A 7,137-nucleotide genomic window follows, 5' to 3' on the forward strand; every position below is an offset into this window, starting at 1 on the left:
TTTGCCCTCCACTTTTGGATGGGTTAGGATAATCCTATGGAGCTGATTTTTTGTACACACCCTATCTATGTAAGGGCCTTTCAAATGAATGTTTTGGATCATCTTAACAATGTGGGCTCACATGTGTTTGGGCCCTCAAGCTCATATAAGCTATATGAGTTTCAAGCTCACAATCATTTTCCTCATATATATATATATATATATATATATATATATATATATATATATATGAGGAAAGTGTTTCTACTCGGTCCCCTAGATAAGCTTATCTACTCCTCCCTTTAAAAAAATACAGTGGGCCCACGCTGTTTGGATGATCCAAAGCATTCATTTGATAGATCTTAACATAGATAGGGTGTGCCCAAAAAATCAGCACCAAAGGGTCATCCTAGCCCTTCGTTTTGTAGTGCCTTGTGGTGCCCAGAATGGACACATATAAACGTCCACGTTTATATGCGTCCATTTTGGACACGGTGTGCCCAACAAAACGAAGGGCTAGGATGACCCTTTGGTGCTGATTTTTTTGGGCACACCCTATCTATGTTAAGACCTATCAAATGAATGCTTTGGATCATCCAAACAGCGTGGGCCCACTGTATTTTTTTAAAGGGAGGAGTAGATAAGCTTATCTAGGGGACCGAGTAGAAACACTTTCCTCTATATATATATATATATATATATATATATATATATATATATATACATATGAGAAAATATTTCTAAGTTACCTACACACTAGCTTAAAATACAATGGGGGCCCACATTGTTTGGGTGATCCAAGAATGGTCCTCACATAGATAGGGTGTCCACAAAAAATCAGATCCATAGGATCATCCCAACCATTCAAACTATAGAGGCAAAAAATGGACTAATTTGTGAAGGTTTATACACGTCCATTTTACCTCCGCAAATCGTAGGGTTGGGATGATCCTATGGATCTGATTTTTTGTGGACACCCTATCTCTGTGAGGACCATTCAAATGAATGGTTTGGATCACCCAAACAATATGGGCCCCCACTGTATTTTAAGCTAGTGTGTAGGTAACTTATCTACACAAGTGTGTAGGAAATGTTCTCTCTCTCTCTCTCTCTCTCTCTCTCTCTCTCTCTCTCTCTTTATATATATATATATATATATATATATATATATATATATATATATGAGGAAATGGTTTGTCAGCAACTGCTCAGATAAGCTTATCTGAGCAGAGCTCACAAACCATGGGGGCCCACATTTTGGGGGTGATCCTAAGCATTCATTTGGAAGGCCCCATCATGGATGAGGTGTATACCAAAAATGAGCGCCATTGGATCATCCTAACCCTTCTATTTATGGAGGGAAAAAAATGGGCAAATTTGTGGACAAATAGTGTCTATCCATTTTCCCTCCACAAATGGACACCCTAAGATGATCCAATGGAGCTAACTTTTGGTACACACCCCATCCATGGTGGAGCCTTCCAATAATGCTTAGGATCACCCCCAAAATGTGGGCCCTCCTATGGTTTTTGAGCTCTGCTTAGATAAGCTTCTATATATATATATATATATATATATATATATATATATATATATATATATATATATATATATATAGAGAGAGAGAGAGAGAGAGAGAGAGAGAGAGAGAGAGAGAGAGAGAAGTGTAGCTACACACCAGCTAACTTAGCTACACACTCGTGCCTAAAATACAGTGGGCCCCACATTGTTTGGGTAATGCAAACCATTCATTTGAGGGGCCCTCACGTAGATAGGTTGTGCCCAAAATATCAACTCCATAGGATCATCCAACCCTATGATTTGTGGAGGCAAAAATGGACGTGTAAAAATCTTCACAAATCTATCCATTTTTTGCCTCCACAGTTTGAAAGGTTGGGATGATCCTACGGAGCTGATTTTTTTGGCACACCCTAACAATGTGAGGGCCTATCAAATGAATGGTTTGGATCACCCAAACAATATGGGCCCACTGTATTTGAAGCCGTCGGTGTAGCTAAGTTTGCTACACGAGTGTATAGCTTCACTTTCCTCGTACATCTATCTACTACAATATAAGAACGGGGAAAAGGGATTTTTTTTTTATCTCTCGATTTTTCTCCTTCATTCTCTCTCATAGGATTTTACCCTGAAGCGCTCACAAATTTATATTCATAAGCTTGGCAAGGTTGTCGTTCAGAGGAGGTGAAATCGCAGATAAAAATCTGCTTCTCATCTACGACTATAAAAAAATATAAAAAATCTGAGACATCTCAGAGAAGGATATTTATATTCATAAGCTTGACCTTGCCTACCCACCCTGACAATTCCATATCTTATCCTGCAAGGTTGTCGTTCAGACGAGGTGAAATCGCAGATAAAAATCTGCTTCTCATCTACGACTATAAAAAAAAAAAATCTGAGACATCTCAGAGAAGGATAAGAATCTGCTTCTCATCTTTCAATGCCCCTCCCTTGCCACGTACGCGCCCCCACCTGCCACGTATGGCAAGGCAAGAAAAAATCTGAAAGTTTTTAATATTTTTAAGATGCAATCTCGACAGCTGGTCTCGTCCTGTCCACGCGTCTCTCTCTTCCCCATACCCTTTCTCGAGATTAGTCAACAACTTTCTTCCACATTTAGCTCTCGCTCTATCTATCTCCCTCTCTCCCTTTGTTTCTCTCGAGCTACAGCTTACCATTTCATTTAATAATTTGGTTTGGTATTTGGGTATTTGGGTTTTGCATGTAATCAGGGTATTGAGTTTGGGTTTTGTATATAGTGTTTTGGGTTTTTGAAAATATATTTACTTCCTCAATTTTTATTGCAGGTGGAGTGAAAAAGACGAGAGAGAGAGAGAGAGGGGACCACAGGAGGAAGATGACCTGGCTTTTGTGGATGTGTTATTCGAGCTGGTTTTCCAATTTCAGGTTAGGCTTTTGTTGGGATTTCTTTTACACATCAAAAGAAGAGAAATAAAATAAATTAGGGATACGGATGTTATGCCTTTTTTCACCGAGAAGAACAAGAGATTGATTTTGTCTTAAACAAACTGAAGTGAATGTATTCCTTACCTGTAGCCAATCAGAACTATCCATGCAAACTTTATGTAAATTGTGATTTTCCTTCTTAATTTCGCTGCATTTTTTGAAACCCTAGGTTTATGTAAATTGTGATTTTCCTTATTTTTTTCTTCGTTTTTGTTTTTCTACATTATCTAATGCCTGTAGATCTAACGATTTATATTCTTGCTTAGGTTGTTATTTGTCAGTCCATTTGCTTTATTTAATTCTTGCATGTCCACCATGTGGTTGGGAGTAAATAGTAGTTCATAAATGAACACAGTAACTGTTAGCTAATGCATGGTTATGTATAAACCTTGAAGGTGTTTTGAAAGTTGCAAGGGCCTAAAATTATCATTTCATTTAGAATTACCGGAAAAGATACTACATTATTCAGCTGTGATTCATCTTCATTTTGGTTGAAGATTGCTGTAAAATTCTGTATTTGGGTGGTTGACATTAGCTAATTATAGCGTCTATAGATATAATTTCCAGACAATTAACAAATTACGATATTTCTAGGCTTTTCATTGTTTAAAATGCTTAAATTGAATTATTTACTAATTATCATAATTTGTTTAAAATACTTAAATTGGATTAGCTACTAATTATCATAATTGCTCTTCCAAGTGTTTTTTTTATTGAGCTTGGCTTGACTGAGGATATTTTGGTTGTTTCCCTAGCTATAGAAAATTGGTCGAGATTGGGTATTAGGGAACTTCAAAGTTGACCTTATTTTCAACCACCTCTTTTAAAGCAATTAAAATAATTACCATTCCTATTTTGAAAACCATCTGCTCTTTTCATTATTTATCTGCCCTTTTCATTATTTATTCTGTATATTACTATATTATGAAGCAATTTATACCTTGTGGAAGTTTCATGCGTGGAAATCCTGGGAATATTTGCCCAAATATTTCCAATAAATCAATCCAATCTTGATAAAGGTTCCTATGGGTTTTTTTGCCTTTGCTTAGGGGTTTTATGCGATGCGAATAGGCATGTGCCCAACAAATTGTAATGGCAAGTACCATTCAAAGAGCTTCTTAAGTACCAACTCTCTTTTTTTGCATGTAATTCAAATCAATTAGAATCAGTTACTGATATCCTGTTGTGTGATCTTTTATGTTGCCGTTTTTCCCCTTTTGCCACTTATCCATTTATCTACTCGATGCCTCTAAGTATTATTAATAGGAATGGATACCTCATAAAGCCACATGGGTTACATTTTTGTTTATTAATATCTTTTTACATTATCCATTTTATATTCTCTGGAATCTACCAATAGTTATCTTGAGCAAAATATATAAAGGTTCATCATTAACTCACATTTGTATTGATGTTTTCAAGAGTTTTTGCTTTATTTTTTCTTCTACTCATTAACTCACATTAATTTTGAGTCCAATAATCACAATAGGCTGCCACAATCGGCTACCACAATCTCAAACGAACAGGGCCTTAGATTAGGAGTTTCTGTAATGTCGTTTATTTTGTGATTTCTGCCCTTGGTTTAATATTTCTTTGGAGTTTGTTCATCTTTCTGAATAAATCTTCATCATTATAAAAATTTGTTTCTTCTTCTACTCATTCTTTCATAAGAGAATAAAAGGAAAAAATAAATGGGTATTTCCCTATTAAATTATTTCTTTCAAGCTGGCAGTTAACAACTCTCAATTGTAAGTTAAAGAAAGCATATATAAAGCCCGTGAAGGGAACAAAAATTACTGTAAAAAGACAGATAGTTTTTTGCTACAGTTTTTTCTTGGATTTATCCCTACAAACCATAGGTAGATAGACAGCTATATCTCTTCCTATTTACCTATCTATGATTTTACTTGATGCAGCTATAACATTATTTTGTTTGATTGTAAATACTGTTAAGTTTTTTTTTTTTTAATTTCTTTCATTTTTCCACGGAATCTAGCCTAATCCCAAATGTTGTGTATGGCATTTATTTATTTTTCTTTTCTCGCTCCTCTTCTTTTCCTTTTCCCCTACCTCACACCCCATCGCGGCCCTCTCCATTGGTTGAAGAACTTGATGTTAATTGGATTCAGAAATGCTACATGATTGAGTATTATTTATGAAGACTTTTCTTTTCATTACATGGTTGCATCACATTAAAAGAAATGACGTGATAGACTCAAGGCCCTGTTCGTTTGGGATTGTGGCAGCCAATTGTGATTATTGGACTCAAATTTACTGTGTGAACTCTGCCCTTAGTTTAATATTTCTTTAGTGTTTGTTCATCTCTTTCCTTTTTCAATGATGTTTCCTTGTGCTACTTATCCAAAAAAATGGCTCATTGTCCTTTTCCTTCAAACCGCATTTCAAAACTTTTGCCTTCTCAAATTAAATGCTGCCCAACTGCAGCCAGAACTCAAGGTTAGAGGCTTAGGTTTTATTGTACTCAACCATACAGTTCAAAATAATAGTGTGAATTGACAAACATAAATCAGTGTCATGAATACTTACATACGAATGTGTTCACATTGAATCTCACATCGGACAGCATCCTTTATCAGCTATTCTGCTCATTAATTTGAAGTTCATGAGAACACATTGTGCAATTATGAAAACATGTAGTGCAAATATCAGTATTCTTTTCAGTCATCTATCTTATCTTTCGTAGGCTGATTTCTAATTTATTTTACAGACACACGCACAGACAAATGAAAGGTGTAGACAGACCAAATATTAAGCTGAAGGAAATTCATTTACCCAAAAAAATTACAAGGTTGGAAAGGCTGCAGGGCCAGAATTAATGAGCAACATAATCTGAAGAAAATAATCCATCTCAAATGTATTCCAAATCCAGATCATTTATGCGCATTGCTGATTCTTTTCTCCATTTCCCCGTAGGAATTATGTACATTATCACGAGGGTGTTTCTCCTATCGAAAGTGCGCTCTCTGAACCACATTTGTTTGGTTGCTGCCTTTTCAGAAGGTTTCTTTTTCCATGCTCAGAAGAAATCCATTATAACTGAAGCAGAGCGTAGTAAGTATTTATAGTAATTAAGGGTCACATTTGTCATCTAGAACATAGCCAGGTCAATCAAAGGAATTTTGCTATTGAGTTTAAAGTTATCTACGAACAAACATAATTGCCAATGAATGGGATGTGATATGGTTTAAAAGAAGTTACTAATGTTGAAACCAAAAACTATTTTAAGGAGAGTACTGTATTTGATACTTTAGAGTGATCATAATGTTCTTTAAATGATGACTACTAATAGCAAACAAAGCCACAAGTGAGATTTATAGAATTCATGTGCTTTTTTGTATGTAATACCATGTGTTTTAATCATTACATTTGATTCCTATGGGTTTTACACAATATATATGGTAGATTAATGGGTTAATGCTACAACTGCTATTGCACTTACGTTTCCTTCTTAGCATTAAGATTTAGGTGTTTGAGAGGAATGATTGTCTTGGCTAACTATGTTATACTATTTCTTTTTTAGGAACAAGTCTGGGGAATCTCTTTTGTGATCCATTATAGACATTTGGATGCCATAATATCAGTGCAATTTAGTGCTAGCCACCAACCTCCAAGCAACTCCAAATTCTTGAAATTATTTTCAATCAATGCAATGGGACTCTGACCAAGCAGAGGATAAAAGAGATAAGCTTGTGCCCGAAAATAGGTTCAAATTATTTGTAGCCTCTTAGGTCTTTTCTAGCTATGTTTCCCGGCAATGGCAAACTACTGATTATGTAGTATGCATGCCTATTTCCATGCGGTAATTTTCTACAATTATACCAATTTTTTTTCTGTTTATGTAAATAAAATTATGGTACATATCAGGTTTCTTGGAAAATCTGATGGTGTCCATGCTCTTCCTCTTTAAACCAACCAACAAGTATTGGTGAAAATTTTGCAACAGATATTCTGATTTTGAACTTTGCTGTGCAATTTTTTTTGTCCTCTTTTTTCCCACCTTTCATAGCCATGTGTGTGTGCAATCTCTAATGCATCTTTTTCAGATGAAAGAATTATACTCACAAGTGACATGAATACGACTTTGCTTTGGATAATCAGAGGAAACACAACTTTTGCTAACTTTAAGAACACGAGGTCTGCTTACACACA

General features: G+C 35.5%; 1 long non-coding RNA gene across 3 annotated transcripts; it reads left to right on the plus strand.

Annotated features, from left to right (window-relative positions):
• The first annotated feature begins 2,603 nt into the window (after positions 1 to 2,603).
• On the plus strand, positions 2,604 to 6,865 carry LOC143891410 (uncharacterized). Of its 3 annotated transcripts, none has more exons than XR_013255317.1 (5): positions 2,616 to 2,733; positions 2,808 to 2,907; positions 5,696 to 5,776; positions 5,902 to 6,039; positions 6,509 to 6,865. It is a non-coding gene; the product is annotated as an uncharacterized LOC143891410 (long non-coding RNA). The 3 variants fall into 3 exon arrangements; XR_013255318.1 differs by having other exon boundaries at positions 2,668 to 2,724; XR_013255316.1 differs by having other exon boundaries at positions 2,604 to 2,907.
• Positions 6,866 to 7,137: the final 272 nt, after the last annotated feature.

This window comes from Tasmannia lanceolata, unplaced genomic scaffold (genome assembly GCF_043159265.1).
Source record: "Tasmannia lanceolata isolate RefF3 unplaced genomic scaffold, GAP_Taslan_0.1 ptg000013l, whole genome shotgun sequence".
Lineage (NCBI taxonomy): Eukaryota > Viridiplantae > Streptophyta > Magnoliopsida > Canellales > Winteraceae > Tasmannia > Tasmannia lanceolata.